The sequence below is a fragment of the Tachyglossus aculeatus genome, unplaced genomic scaffold (genome assembly GCF_015852505.1).
Source record: "Tachyglossus aculeatus isolate mTacAcu1 unplaced genomic scaffold, mTacAcu1.pri scaffold_75_arrow_ctg1, whole genome shotgun sequence".
Classification (NCBI taxonomy): Eukaryota; Metazoa; Chordata; class Mammalia; order Monotremata; family Tachyglossidae; genus Tachyglossus; species Tachyglossus aculeatus.
In genome coordinates this window covers 689,176-705,402 of record NW_024045092.1, presented here as the reverse complement: position 1 = coordinate 705,402, position 16,227 = coordinate 689,176, and the positions used below count along the sequence as shown (strand labels likewise).

General features: G+C 48.4%; 1 non-coding gene and 1 pseudogene across 1 annotated transcript; one reads left to right on the top strand and one right to left on the bottom strand.

Annotated features, from left to right (window-relative positions):
* Positions 1 to 4,395: 4,395 nt before the first annotated feature.
* Positions 4,396 to 15,034, top strand: LOC119923979 (annotated as a pseudogene).
* Positions 5,318 to 5,421, bottom strand: LOC119924004. The gene has a single exon (XR_005449018.1). It is a non-coding gene; the product is annotated as a U6 spliceosomal RNA (small nuclear RNA).
* Positions 15,035 to 16,227: the final 1,193 nt, after the last annotated feature.

Below are 16,227 nucleotides of genomic sequence, written 5' to 3'. Positions count from 1 at the left end.
ATACAAGTCCTCGGGATCCGGAACAGCAGCGTACACCGGCTCCAATTCTTCTGTTGTTGACAAAACCTCAAAGGACAGGGGGTCCTCCTGATCACTCCCTGCCCCCAAGTCGCGCACCGCCGGCGCCTCCTGTAACACCCGTTCAGCGGGATGCAGCGCCCGCAGCGCCGTAAAAACAGTTTTCCATGTAATCAGTACCCCTTTGGGTAGGGGCTGGGACAAACTTCCATGAGTCTGTAGCTCCTGGCCCACCTTTTGCCATAAGGTAAGATCATAAGAACCACCTTCAGGGAACCATGTACAATGATCCCGATTTCATACTAATAGCTGGACCAGTGGTATGGGTTGCACCTTAAACCCTTGCTCCTTTAAAATACGTTGCAAAATCTCAAGCTGCAACTTCTGCTCTCTCGTGGCTGATTGCCCCATGCTGTCAATTCTTCCGCGGCTGCTCACCTGTCCGTCCTGCGGATGGTGATGTCCTGGAAGTCGGCCGAATCTTTTATGAATTCATATCCTCCGTCCAGCCGCGGGTACACTACCGGGTCGTAAGTTCAGATTTGTATTCCGGATTCGGGCGCCATTTGTGGTGTATGAAGGCACGGACTCCGGCTAGGGTAAGCACGAAATCGTTTATTGGGTTAAGCAGCAAGACTTTTATATCTTTCAGTCACATTCTGTATTTTTCCATGTTCCTTTGTTTATAGGTAACACAGCAATTCTGTAACCTTCAAGGCCAGTAACAAGTAACACCCGTCTATGCAAGGCCGTAGGGCCGATAACAAGTAACTCTTGCCTGTACAAGGCTGTGGTAACAGAGACCAGCCTTTTGGCCACAGATCTCCTCTCGGTTCCTTGTTTACTTGGCCCTTCTGTTCCCCACACTAAGGTACTTGAAGACCCCTCAGGATTGTAGCTACCAAAGTAGCCTCTCCTGGAACATTCCTTCCCTGGGGATATTTCTAAAATTGACAGGATTTGGGTATGACACAGGCCTTCAAGGTTTTGGTTTTATTTCATCTACTTTGTGCGTTTGAAGCTCCCTCTTCTGGTGAATACTATTCTTTTCCCAACTCCTTCTCACAGCTTCAGCCCGACAACAGCGACATCTTTTCTGGTGATTCATTGGCTGAGCTTGGTATACTTGGATTTTTCGCCTTTCAGTTGGGTCACCGCAAGCTCAGAATTCTGTTACCCTGTGTCTCCCCTCACCGTTCCATGACTCAGGGCAGATGCTGCTGAGACCGCCAGGGAGACACCACAGCCATGGCCCTGGGGACTATACATCCATCGTCCCAGAAGACTCAAAGGGAATACTGTCACGGTGGTGAACCAAACCCTGTCCAAAAGGGTCATTTACAATCTAAATTCCTTTAATTCAACCTCCCCCCGGGGTCCTACCTTCTCTAGTGTCTCCTAATTGGGATAAGAATCCAGGGAGTTTTTCCTCCTTCTCTGAAGAACCCTGCTGGATTCTGTGGTCTTAGCCTGCAGTTCCATACGATTGCTAGATTGTATACTCCTTGAAGACAGGAATCGTGTCTACACTCGATAAGTGACAGAGAAGCAGCGTGGCTCAGTGGAAAGAGCCCAGGCTTGGGAGTCAGAGGTCATGGGCTCTAATCCCGGCTCTGCCACTTGTCAGCTGTGTGACCTTGGACAAGTCAATTAACTTCTCTGCACCTCAGTTGCTTCATCTGTAAAATGGGGATGACTGTGAGCCCCACGTGGGACAACATGATCACTTTGTATTCCCCAAGCGCTTCGCACATAGTAAGCGCTTAACAAATGCTATTATTATTATTATTATCATTATTATCATTATTATCATTATTATTATTATATTTCCAACCTTACCGTACAGAGAAGTAGCATGGCGTAGTGGGTAGAGCGTGGGTCTGGAAGTCAGGAGGGTCTGGATACTAATCCTTGTTCCACCACCTTTCTGACCTGTGACTTTGGGCAAGTCATTTCACTTCTCCGTTCCTCAGTTGCCTCATCTGTAAAATGGGGATTAAGATTGTGAGGCTCATGTGGGATACATTTTTATTTATTTATTCGTATGTAATTTATTCATTTATATTAATGCCTGTCTTTCCCCCTCTTGACTGTAAGTTTGTTGTGGACAGTGAATGTGAATGTGCCTGTTTTTATTGTACTGTATTCTCCCAAGCGCTTAGTACAGTGCTGAGCACACAGTAAGCGCTCAATAAATATGATTGAATGAATGACAGGGACTGTGTCCAGCCTGATTAGCTTGTATCTTCTCTAGCGCTTAGTACAATGCCTGGCACATAGTAGGCGCTTAAGAAATACCATAAAAAATGATGGATATTTATTTGAGTCCATAAATACTGAGGTTATATCTAGTGCAGTAACAATCTTCGCCCTACCCCTAGCCTACTCCTCAACACTCCTCTACAAAGAAGTCACGGAGACCTGGCTCTCCGATACCGTGGTTTAGTGGAAAGAGTACGGGTTTGGGAGTGAGAGGACCTGAGTTCTAATCCCGGCTCTGCCACTTGTCTGCTGTGTGACCTTGGGCAAGCTGCTTAGCATCTCTATTACTCAGTTACCTCATCTGTAAAATGGGGATTTAAACTGTGAGCCTCACTTGGGACAATCTGATTACCTTGCATCTACCCCAGCGCTTAGAACAGTGCTCAGCACATAGTAAGCGCTTTACAAATACTATTATAATTATTATCAATGTTATTATTGTTCCGCTGCCAATTAGCCAGAAATAACATAAAGATGCAAAGCTGCAGAAGTCATTGTGGTGTTTGCTGCTAAATGGTGGGGGGGGTGGGGGCTGGAGCTGTTATAAGGAGGAAACATTTCTTTCCCCTCAGGCCTAGGGCTTTCCATTAGGAAGGGAAATTTCCATTTCTGCTCTTGTGGAGCCAGGGGGGTAGCACACGGGTAAGGTACAGAGAACACTCCCAAAGCGCTGGGTATTCTCTATTTCCATTAGGGCTGATGCCCTGGCAGAGGTGAACTTTGTTAAGAGCTTACTATGTGCCAGGCACTGTACTAAGCACTGGGGTGGATCCAAGCTAATCCAGTTGGACACAGGACCTCTTCCAGTTGGGGTTCATCGTCTCCATCCCCATTTAATGGAAGAGGTCACCGAGTCCCAGAGAAGTGAAGTGAGTTGTACAAGGTCACAGAGCAGACAAGTGGCAGAGGTGGGATTAGAATTTATTCATTCAATCGTATTTATTGAGCGCTTACTGTGTGCAGAGCACTGTACTAAGCGCTTGGGAAGTATAAGTCGGCAGCGTGGCTCAGTGGAAAGAGCACGGGCTTTGGAGTCAGAGGTCATGGGTTCAAATCCAGGCTCTGCCAGTTGTTAGCTGTGTGACTTTGAGCAAGTCACTTGACTTCTCTGGGCCTCAGTTCTCTCATCTGTAAAATGGGGATTAAGACAGTGAGCCCACATGGCACAACCAGATCACCTTGTATCCTCCCCAGCGCTTAGAACAGTGCTTTACACATAGTAAGCTCTTAACAAATGCCATCATTATTATTGCAGCGGTTAGAACAGTGCTTTGCACATAGTAGCCGCTTAATAAATGCCATAGAAAATATCGGCTGTGTGACTGGGCAAATCGCTTAATTTCTCTGTGCCTCATTTCCCTCACCTGTAAAATGGAGATTAGGACTGTGACCCCATGTGGGACAACCTGATCACCTTGTAACCTCCCCAGTTCTTAGAACCTCCCGAGTTCTTAGAACAGTGCTTTGCACATAGGAAGTGCTTAATAAATGCCATTATTATTATATAGAGGCGGTCCCTACCCAAAAACGGGCTGCTTCTTACTTGGAGGTCCATGCTATAGCCACTAGACCATGACGCCTCTGACCAGATGGGAGGTTGGCAGGGGCAGGGAGGGTGGCAGGACAGTGTGTGCGACGAAAGAAGCGCCAGGGGGTGGGTGTCGCTGCCCTCCTCTTCTTTCAGACACCCCGTGTTCCTTTCTCCCAGGCCCCTGGGAGCCCGGGGCATCACCGCGCCCGGGCACACTGTCAATCACCCCGGCCTGTTCCGCTCTCTCTGCAGAACATTTCATGTTCCCGGGAAAGTCTGAATGTTGCTTCCACTAAGTGCAGAGAAGCACCGTGGCTCAGTGGAAAGAGCACGGGCTTGGGAGTCAGAGGTCATGGGTTCAAATCCTAGCTCAGCCGCCTGTCAGCTTTATGAGTTTGGGCAAGTCACTTAACTTCTCTGTGCCTCAGTTACCTCATCTGTAAAATGGGGATTAAGATTGTGAGCCCATATGCGACAACCCGATGACCTTGTATCCTCCCCAGCGCTTAGAACAGTGCTTTGCACGTAGTAAGTGCTTAAGGAATACCAAAATCATTATTATTATTATTATTACTTTATTATTGTACACCTATAACCAGCAGACGTTCGTGCGCCTCGACAGTGACTGGGGAGTTCATGTGGAGGAGACCGAGCTGGGCCGCAAGGAGTCCGAATTCTGGAACAGACAGGGGGACGTACTGGATCAGAGATGGGCCTAGGTGGACCACTACTGCAGGTACAACTACGGCGTTGGAAAGCAGTTCACAGTGCAACTCAGAGGTGAGTGGGAGTGGTGGTCTCCCGTCACCTACTCAGTAAATCCCGCACCCCCAGACCTGGACACCCTGCAGTCCCCAAACACTGCAGATGCACCACACCAAGCCAGCCCGGAACAGCCTCGTGGACGGCAAATGCATGACCGCCGCCGGGTTTAAATTTTTTCATTGCTATTCGTTATTTGATTTCTTTTTAATGGCATTTCTTAAGGGTTTACTATGTTCCACGGCACTGTGATAAATGCAAGCTAATCAGTTTTTAAAATGTTATTCCTTATTTTATCTGTTAAAGGTGTACTGTGCTCCTGGCATTGAACTAACCCCTGACATAAATGCAAGTTTATGCGTTGGGACACAGTCTATGTCCGATTTGTTTAAATGCCGTTCCTTATTTTATTTTATTTTAAGACAATTGTTAAGTTTTACTATGTTCCAGACACTGAACTAAGCACTAGGTAAATGCAAGATAATCAATTTGGATGTAGTCCATGCGCCATATTTTGAATACTTTTAATTTCTTTGGTATTTATTTGGTATTTCTTAAGTGTTTAGTATGTTCCAGGCACTGGTCTAAGCGCCGGGGTAAATATATACCTATCAGTTTGGACGCAGTCCATTTCCCTTTTTTATTTAGTTTTGGAATGATATTTGAAGAGAGTGGGAGAAAGGGAAATGAGGATTTAGGGAAGGCCTCTTGGAGGAGATGTGCCTTCAGTTATGACTTCAAAGGAAAAATATGGAACACTTCACAAATTTGTCTGTCATCCTTGTGCATGGGCCATACTAATCTTTTCTGTATCATTCCAGTTTGTTGAAGTTGACGTTGAAGTACAATAATATTTTTTAAGTGTGTTCTGTGTTTCAGGCACTGTACTAACCGCTGGGGTAGATACAAGATCACTCATTCATTCATTCAATTGCATTTATTGAGTGCTTACTGTCCACAGAGCTGAACTCAGGCCCTGTCCCACACAGGCCTCCCAACCTGAACACCCATTTCACAGATGACATAACAGAGGCACAAAGAAGTTAAATGATTTGCCCAAGGTCAAACAGCAGACCCTTTTAAGATTTGAAATTAGAACTCAAGTCCTTCTGACTCCCAGGCCTGTGCTCTTCCAACTAGGCCCCACAGCTTCTTTCCATTGTTTTTGCAGTTCTCCTCCAGATCCCCCTTTCTCAGATACCAACAGCCTACTCCCGTTGCACCCCAGGTGACCCAGAGGTGCGGTGGTGTAGGGAGGAGTAGACAGTGCTTGGCACATAGTAAGCACTTAAGAAATACCATTATTGTAGGGGGTGGGTTGATAATTATAATTGTGCTATTTGTTAAGCACTAACTACATGCTAAACACTGTAGTAACGGCTGAGGTCAACGCAAGGTAATCAGGTTGGACACAGCCTCTATCTCCCACAGGGCTCACAGCCAAAGTAGGAAGGAGAACAGAGAATGAGCCACCATTTTACAAATGAGGGAACTAAGTCAAAGAGAAGTGAAGTGACTCATGCAAGGTCAAATAGCAGACAAAATGAAGCAGCAAGTCCTAGAGGATGGACTGTGGGTAGGGAGTTCTAACGCTGGCCCCGCCACTTGTCTGCTGTGTGACCTTAGTCAAGTCACTTAATTTCTCTGTGCCTCAGTTTCCTTAACTGTAAAATGGAGATGAAAACTGTGAGCTCCATGTGAGACAGGGACTGTGTCTGACGTAACTATTGTGCCTACCCCAATTCTGAGGACAGTGTTTGTCACTAAGTGGTTAACACATGTCACATGTCACAATTACTACCAGTTATTAGGCAGTGGAAGGGGTTCGGGGAGACCAATGAGTACTAGGGTAGGGATCACAGTAGGGTTGTGGGCAGGGAGCATGGATGGGACGATGGAGCAGGAGGGGCAGTGGGGGGATTGAGTTAAGGCCCTACTGAGAGCTCACCTCCTCCAGGAGACCTTCCCAGACTGAGCCCCTTCCTTCCTCTCCCCCTCGTCCCCCTCTCCATCCCCCCATCTTACCTCCTTCCCTTACCCACAGCACCTGTATATATGTATATATGTTTGTACATATTTATTACTCTATTTATTTATTTATTTTACTTGTACATATCTATTCTATTTATTTTATTTTGTTAGTATGTTTGGTTTTGTTCTCTGTCTCCCCCTTTCAGACTGTGAGCCCACTGTTGGGTAGGGACTGTCTCTATATGTTACCAACTTGTACTTCCCAAGCGCTTAGTACAGTGCTCTGCACACAGTAAGCACTCAATAAATGCGATAGATGATGATGATGATGATGATGATGATGATTGGTAGGGGACCCCGGAAAGTGCCGGGCAGGGGTCATAGATGGACGATATGGGTAAGGGGAACAGAGGAGCAATGGGTAGATAAACACCTCTCCAAGTGTTTAGTGTAGTGTCCTGGACAATGTGAATGTTTTATAAATACCACCACTTCTCATACCTGGAGATGGGTGAAATGTGTGTGTGTATTGGAGGCGGGGGGGGCAGGGTTGGAGACACCGTGGAGGAGGAAGTACCACAAAGAGTTAGGGTCAGACTGGACAGGAAGCTCTTGGTACTACTGGGTCGCCTGAGGGAGGACAGTCCCATCGTCTGTGACTTCTTCTCCCGCTTCTCTCCTCCCCCAGTCCAGCCCACAGTGAAGGTCTCCCAGGCAAAGGCAAAGTCCCTGGAACGACACCATATGCTCGTCTGCTCCGTGACAGGGTTCTACCTGGGAGACATCCATGTCCAGTGGTTGCGGAATGGACAGGAGCAGAGGAGGATGTCGTGCACACGGACCAGATGCGTCACGGAGATTTGACCTTCTAGGTCCTGGTGATGCTGGAAACAACCCCCAAGTGCGGAGACGTCTATGTCTGCCAAGTGGAGCACCACAGCCTGCAGGGCCCTGTCACCGTGGAGTGGAGTGAGAGGTGACCCCTGCTCCACCTGCCCCCAGTGCCACCTCCTGTGGCCGGTGTCCCTCCTTGAACTTCTGTGTTCTGGGGTTTTGTCCTGGCATGATCTCCAGCACTATTGATTTCATCACTATGGGGATTGGGGAGCTCCGAGCCCCTCCGACGGAGATCAGAGGACTCAGCCACCCTCTCCTCAAGTCCCTGGGCACATCTTTAAGGGACTTGGGGAGTTGATCTGGAAGATGGGAGATTCCCCACAAGAAGACATTACCCTGGTCCCTGGTCCCTGGACTTTCCTCTTCTATTCCTTCCCAAGCTGGTTGATAGCAGAAACCCAAGCTCCTTCGTGCCCCTCTACCTCTGACTTAGACGGAAAGCCTTGGGAAGAAGCTGACCTTTGAACCCACTCATACACCCCCAGTCCAAGTTTCAAGAAGGAACCAGGCTACCTCCTGGCCACTTTGTTCCCCATCCCTCAGGGTGGCCACTAATGTCCCTGGCGAGGACTCTACAGGCTGATCCCCTGTGACTTATCCTCCTCAGGGGCCCAGTTTGAATCCTCTTGGAGCAAGATGCTGAGCGAAGTTGGGGGTTTGGTGCTGGGGCTCATCTTCCTCTCTGTGGGACTCACTGTACACATCAAGGGCCGGAAAGGTAGTAGGGTCTGGGGATGGGAGCGGGGGCTCTCTCCGTGTCTCCCCAAGCGTCTCCAGTAGTACTGGGGCTCAGGGAGTCGGGGGTCCCTTTGCCACGGTTTAGGCTCCCCTCATCTCTTAGCAGGGGAATCGAAACTCGGGGCTCATGGGAGCCACTGGGGATCAAAGTGTCTAAAAGTAGTGGCAGCAGGGCTGTGAGCAGTGACAGAGCTCAGGTCCGGGGTGGAGTGTTAACAGTAGGCGGGAGGACTCCTGGTTTATGAGATCTCCCACACGATTCCTCATCTCAGGGTGGACGCATCCGAAGCCAGCGCATTCAGCGACCTTGTCCCTCTCCCTCTCCTGAGCTGCCGTAGCCACCGTCCTAGGGGAGCCCCTGGTCTTGTGGGGAGGAAGGGAGAGAGGAAAGGTGTAGGGTCCTATCTGTTCTTGCCCAGACGTATCACGTCTCTCTTTTCCAGGACACCCCGGCACTCAGCCTGTAGGCAAGGTCTCTGTCCCTTCCTTTCCCTGTGCAGAGGGAGGGCATGCCTATCTAAGCTTTGACGTCTTGTGATCATCCAGAGAGGAAGGGCGGGGTGTGGGGCCTGGGGACTCTGAATTTCCCCGGTGAAGTTGTTCCTCCACCAGCCCCAGCTCCCCTCACCCCTCCCCCTTGATAATAATGATAAAAATAATAATAATAATAATAATGACATTTGGTAAGCTCTTACTATGTGCAAAGCACTATTCTAAGCGCTGGGGAGGATGCAAGGTGATCAGATTTTCCCACGTAGGGCTCAGAGTCTTCATCCCCATTTTACAGATGAGGTCACTGAGGCACAGAGAACTTGTGACTTTCCCAAAGTCAAGCAGCTGACAATTGGCAGAGCCTGGATTAAAGCCCATGACCTCTGATTCCCAAGCCCGGGCTCTTTCCATTGAGCCACGCTGCTTCTCTATAAAGTCATTATGTCACTGGACTGGTGGAGAGGGCTTGATTTCTGTTTAAGGAATCTCCAGGGGCTGTTTCTAGAGGAGCCTCCTCCTCCCCGGTCCCATCCCACAGCCCAACGAGATTAACTCCAGTCAATCCATCAATTGTATTTATTGTATTTATTGAGTGCTTAGTCCGTGTAGAGCTCTGTACTAGGAGCCTGTAAGAGTCCAGTACGACGAAAGTAGTAGACACGTTCCCCGACCACAAGAAGAGGCTCCAACCCAGCTTACTATAACCGAGCATTGGGCGCCCCGTATTGGAAAGGACTACGGTTCTCATGGTTGGGAATGAGGGATCCAGGGTGACTGTCCTCACTCTCACCTGCAGGACTCCTGAGATGATCTCTACAGCTGTACATGTCACACACCAGAGAAACTGATCCTGCACCTCTCCCGGCCCCTCGGAGGTGCCCCTGTGCCTGCTTCAACTCCTCCAATGCTCTACAACTCTCAAGACCTTGACTTCCCCATTCTCTGCCATCTCTGGCCCCCTCCCTGACCATCCTGGCAAGCCATATTCCTCCTGGACCTGGTTTCGATGGGGGTGGGGGTAAGCAATCTCTAGCTTTTCCCCAGGGGATGTAGTGGCCCATTCTCCCTCTGATCCAGACTGCGACTGCTGCTGCCTCTCCAGTCCAACCCAACCATGAATTTATTATTTGTTCCTGAAGCCTTTAGCCTAATAAAACATGGGCTTGAGATTGCTGTGTGTCTGCTACAGACTGGACGCCCTCACGTCGCTGTCCACACCTCTCCTCTTACCTGCACAAAATAAATTCAATAGGAAGGGAAGTCCTCCTTAGAAAAGGTGACCATGGAAACTTCCTCCAACAAGAGATGACTCAGTTTCCGAATTTCCCGGGAACATCAGCTGGTCAATCCTATTTATTGAGCAGTTATTCTGTATAGAGCATGTACTAAGCACTTGGCAGAGAACAATGTAATTATATAACAGACACATTCCCTGCTCACAACCAGCTTATGGCCTAGAGGGGGGAACAGATACTAATGTAAATAAATTACAGCTATGTGTATAAGTGCTGTGGGGCTGGAAAGGGTAATGTATAAAGGGAGCAAGTCACGGCGACGCAGAAACGAGTGGGAGAAGAGGAAAGGAGAAGTTAGTCTAGGAAGGCGTCTTGGAAGAGGTGTACTTTCAATATAGCTTGGATGGAGGTGAAAGTCATTGTCTGTCGCATATGAAGAGAGAGGGCGTTCCAGAACAGGGATAGGACGTGGGAAAGAGCTTGGCGGCACAATAGACGAGACCGAGATACACTGAAAAGGTTACGGGCTGGGTTGCAGTGGTAGAGTAGGGAGGTGAATTACGAGGGAGCAAGATAACTGAGTGCTTTAAAGCCAATGGTGAGGCGATTCTGTCTGATGTGGAGGTGGATGGGCAACCACTGGAATTTATTGAAGAATTGGGAAGCAGAGTCTGAACGTTCTTGTAGAAAAAAGATATGGGCAGCAGAGTGAAATATGGGTGGGAATGGAGAGACAGGAGACAGGAAGGTCAGTAAGGAGGCTGAGAAAGTATCCAGGAGGGATTGGATCCAAGTGACTGGATTAACATGGTAGCCATTTGGATGGAGAAGAAAGGGCAGATTTTAGCGACGTGAAAGTGGACCGATAGGATTTAGTGATGGGTTGAATATGTGAATTGAATGAGAGAGAGGAGTTAGGGAAAACGCCAATTTTACGGGCTTTTGAGACAGAAAGGATGGTGTACTGCTGGAGGAGACCTCGTCCCTAATAATAATAATTGTGGTAATAGGTGCTTGTATCCACCCCAACGCTTAATAATGTGCTTGGGACATGTAAACACTTAAATACCATAATCATTATTATTATTATATTCCCCCCTTCCTCTTGAGTGTCTTCCTTTTCCTTCTCATATATATTGCCACTTCTGATTAAACTGTCTTTCCTTCTCCCTGTCTCCTTTTCCCCTTCTCTCCACATGCAGGACTCCTTGGGCTCCAAGACACACGTTCTCTAGCGGAAGGGGCGAATCCGGCTTTGGTCCCTTCTGCAACCGCGAAGCTGTCAGTTCATCACCACCACGAATGACCAAGGAAACAGTATCTCTCTGGGGTTGTCGGCTGCAAATGCAGTTGCAAACGCTTTTTCTGCTGTTGCCCCTCCTGTTGTGGACAGGAGAGAACAGAGTCTGGCGGTCTATTTAACAGGGCAATACCGGCTAGGTGCTCCATGCTGGACACTGACCCCTAAACACTTTTCCATATTTTAAAGCACTCACTCAATCACACTGCCCTCTCCTAACTTGCTTCCCTGATTTCCTACTACACCCCAGTCCGAACATTTGGCTCCTCTAATGCCAACCTGCTCACTGTACCTCAATCTCATCTACCTCACCACTCACCTCTCGCCCTCGTCCTGCCTCTATCCTGGAACGCCCTCTTTCTTCATATAGGACTTCGAATGAGAAGATCACTCTCCCCCCATCAAAGCCTTATTAAAAGCGAATCTCCTCCAAGAGGCCTTCCTTGTCTATGACCTCGTTTCCTCTTCTCCCACTCCCTTCTGCGTCACCCTGGCATTTGGATTCCCTTCCATTTTCCACCCTCCCTTAGCCCCACAACACTGATGGACATATGCGTAATTTCTTTATTCATATTAACGTCTGTCTACCTCTCTGAACTCTAAACTCGTTGTGAGCAGGAAACGTGTCTACCAACATTGTTATATTGCATTCTTCCAAACTCTTAGAACAGTGCGCTTTGCAAAGGCAGCACACAGTAAGTACGGTTAATTGATTCGTTCATTCCTGGTGATTCAGACTCAATCAATCAATCAATCAATTGCATTTATTTTGCCCTTACTGTGTGCAGAACACTCTACTAAGCGCTTGGGAAGTACACGTTGGCAACATATAGAGATGGCCCCTACCCAACAGTGGGCTCACAGTCTAGAACGTGGAGAGAGAGAACAAAACAAAACATATTAACAAAATAACATAAATAGAATATATATGCACAAGTAAAATAAATAATTAAATAGAGTAATAAACACGTACAAACATATATACATATATACAGGTGTTGTGGGGAAGGCAAGGAGGTAAGGCGGGGGCGATGGAGAGGGGCAGGAGGGGGAGAGGAAGGAGGGGGCTCAATCTGGGAAGGCCTCCTAGACTCGGGCCGCCTGCCCAGAGCAGGCCCTGGCAGTAAATGAACAGAGTTCTCTCCCCAAGGATTTTGGATCTCCAGGGGTCCCTTCAGTATCTCCGGAAGATTGGAGAAGACAGAGTTCTGGAAATGGCAGGGAATGGCAGGAACATTCCTGGAGCTGTCTGTTTGCTAAAGTAGGTAAATCCATTCGATTCTGGAAGGCACCAAGAGGGAACCACTAAGATAGTTAGCATTGCTTAAAGGATTCCATATGATTTTCTAACTCAGGATCTAAACAACGGAATTTTAACGCAATACTTCATGACCAAAATGGTCATGGTTTACGGGAGAGCCCAGGACTGGGAGTCAGTATAGCGGGATTCCAAGCTGATACTACCACTTGCTATCTCTGTGACAGCCAGCAAATCACTCAATTTCTCTTTGCTTCCATTTCCACAGCTGTAAAATGGGGATTATAGTCCTGCCTTCCCTCTCCTTTAGACCGTGAACCCAGTGATGGGTAGAGTTTCTGTCCCATGCCCACAGCTATCTTAAAGTCTAGAATAAACGAAAGATGAATGATCCTATTTCAGGAACGGGAAAATTACAAGGGGTCTTGAACCCTGAGAGACATTAAGGTGCCTGAGTGTCTCCTTCCAGTGACCCAAGCGATATGGTCACATAGGTATTGTTGTAATGAATAGCAATTTAATCATCAAAGATTTCATAGCGAATAAAATCAATAAAGAAGGAGCAAAAAACCTCAGGCCTGAAGACATAAAATGAAGATAAGTTGTTATTTCCTGAGAGTGGAGGAGAATAGAGGCTTCCAAAGGTACCCTCGGGCAACTGTATAACCTGGTAACTAGTGATGCCAGGAGAGTCTGAATGCAGATTTGCCAGCCCATCCCCAGGGGAACTAGAAGACGAAAACTCTCTACCGAGTAACTATATAAATGATGTGCCCAAGCAGGAAGGGAATTTGCGTATAGTCTCCTTTGTATGTTAATTGAACAAGCACAGTTTAGTCCTAATGTGTTTGCCAGCTTCCTGTTTTATATTTGATTTTGTTTCTACCCCCAATGATCTGTTAACTATAGTATTTATTTCCCCTCTTTTACTCGCTAATCGGTGAGTAAAATCCTTGAGGGCAGGGAATGTGTATTGCAACTATTTCACTTCCGTGCCACCCATCAGTCAATCAACCAGTTAATCAATCAGTTAAACAGTTAAACAACCAGTTAAACAATGACCGATATGTATTGGTCACCTGCTATGTGTTGTGCATTAATGATGATGATGGTATTTGCTAAGCGCTTACTGTGTTCCAAGCACTGTTCTAAGCGCATTGTACTTGGGAGAGCCTAGTTGCTTTAGAAAGGTTGATTCCTGTTCTCAAGAGTCTACCATCTACTTGGGGACACAGACGCAAATTAACTACAGGGAGGAGGAAGTAATGTGGTATAACGATATATATGTGAAATGGGGAACTGTGTGCCCAAGTTGCTTAAGTGACGCGATGTCATGACGTGGGTCGGCTAATCAGCCACAATGATGACAAAAATGATTTTCATGTGTTTTTCTTTTCTACTTTCCCTGACTCCAGTATCGGCGAGGTGGGAGAGATAAGTAGTCCGGAGACAATAATAGGCGGTCTTCCTCCCTGGATCCCAACCCCGATCATTCTGCAGATGAGGAAGGGTCAGCACTGGCCATTAATCAGGAAAAAACTGGAGACATTAGGAAGGTGTCGTGGGGGTTAGGATAGATTTAGAATCGCGGGGTTTAAGAAAATTTGATTTACAAAGCCACGGCGGGGCAAGGGGTGTCAGGAGGGTGCTACCGTGGACTGGTGAGGAGTTCGACCGGCCTACGTTACATTTCCTGCAATGCAAGTGTCCTCTTTTCCGGCCTCCCTTCAGTCCTGCGTTCGTCCCCAACTCCCAACGAAGGAACCCTAGGAAGTGGAGACCAGGTAGCCGGCTCGGTTTGCCTGCACTACCACGTGTTGGTCGAAGCCATGGAAGTCAAGAGGTGTCTGCTACGCGGGAAGGCGGGGACAGGAGCGTTGAACAGGGAAAAGGAGGGACAGGCCCCCTGGAAGCCCAGGACTTTCCAGGAAAACGGGAAGCCCTGCTCCTGCCCGCGGGGGCTGTGCGCTGTGGGCTGTGCGGGGGCTATCAGGGCCGGGGCCACCGCCGCCAGGAAGGCTTCTTCTCCAGCTCTAAGGGAAGCTGCTTCTTTTCCAGGCCCAAGACGGGATCCTTGGGGAATGGTAATTTGTAATCTGAGAGCAGCGAGGGGAAACTGGGGGTGCTGTCAGCCGTCAGAATCCTTCTCTATCTCGAGGGGGTTCCGGTTTCTGGAGAACAAGGGGCCGGTCAGAAACGGTTCAGGGACAGCGCCCGCCAATGCCCTGGGAGTCCGGTGCCAACATCTGACCTGAATGGGGTTGTACGATTCCAGTGTGTATGTGGGAACCGCAGAGAGGGGCATGTGTTCTCCTGCATCTGTATATCAATGTGTGAGTACGCGTGCCCACGTGGGAATGTTGTTTTTTAATGGTATTTGTTAAACGCTTAATATTTTCAAGCACGATTCTAAGAGCTGGGGTCGAAATGTTCATCAGGTTGGACACGGTACTAGGCATGACGTTACTGTGGTGGGTGTCTATCCTTGTGATCCTTGTGAACCAGACCTTTACCGCCACGAGGAAGGGGCCAGGAAGGACATTCGGTCTGTGCTCAGCCGAACTGTTTGAAAGCTGGAGGCGATTGGTGCATGTGTGTCTTGAAGACGGTTTGTCGGTCTTGCGTCTGGTGGGATTAATCTGAGCTACAGCCCAGAAGGGGACGCAAAATAGTTAGGGAAAATGGGTAGATGAAACAGATTGGAAACTCGTTAAACTACACAAAATGGGATCCCCAGAGTGTTAGTCGAGATAGGTACTCGGACCTGGGGATCTGCCTTATAAGCAGCCGAAGTGGATGGTTGAGGGGCGTAAGGAAACAGAGTCATCCTCTGCCAGGATGGGAAAGGTTTCATGGTAGCCTTCGGCAAGAAACACTTCCCTTTTTATTGAATACATTTCGTGCAGGTCGGAGGAGAGGTGTGGACAGCGAAGCGAACCCCCCACCCCCACCCCGCAGTCCGCAACAGACACACAGATGTCAGGCCCGTATTTTAATAAGATAAAGGTTTCAGGAACAAAGACATCAACTCAGGGTTGGGTTGGACCGGACAAGCAGCAGCAGTTGCAGCACTAGCTCAGAGGAGGTGTTGGCTGCCACGTCCCCTGGGGAAGAGGTGGGAAGGTCAGAGATTGACTCCCTCCATCCCCATAGAACGCCAGATCCAGGAGGTAAAGAGGCTGCCTGGACGGTCAAGGAGGGGGTCCGGCGAGGGCGGGGAAGGGAGACGTCGAGGCCCGGAGGGTTGTAGAGCACTGGAGGAGGTGAATCAGGCACAGGGGCACCGCCAAAGCTACAGGACCAACTTCTCTGGAGGGTGAGACGCAAAGCTGCGGAGATCACCTCAGGAGTCCTGCAGGTTAGAGTGAAGATAGTCACCTCAAATCCTCTATTCCCAATCGTGGCACCTGCTTTACCATAGTGGGCGCTCATGGCTCTCTAATTCCAGGATGGGGTGGAGCCGCTCTTTGTGGACAGGGAAATTGTCTATCAGTTTTGTTGTATTGAACTCTCACAGGCGTTTATACAGAGCTCAATGCTCGCTGAGCACTCAATAAATATTTCTGATCGATTGACTGATTGGAGTTTAAGTCGTTAGCTTGTAGGGGGGTGGGAGAAATAATGACATAGAAACAGCCACCAGAAATTCCTTAAGTTATGAAACAGTTTTCAAGCCCCCTCCCCCAATCAATTTCTTCATAGCCCCACCAAAAGGGCAAGGAACGAGGAACTGGAGCTGGAGGAAGAAGAACTTTGCCGAGGA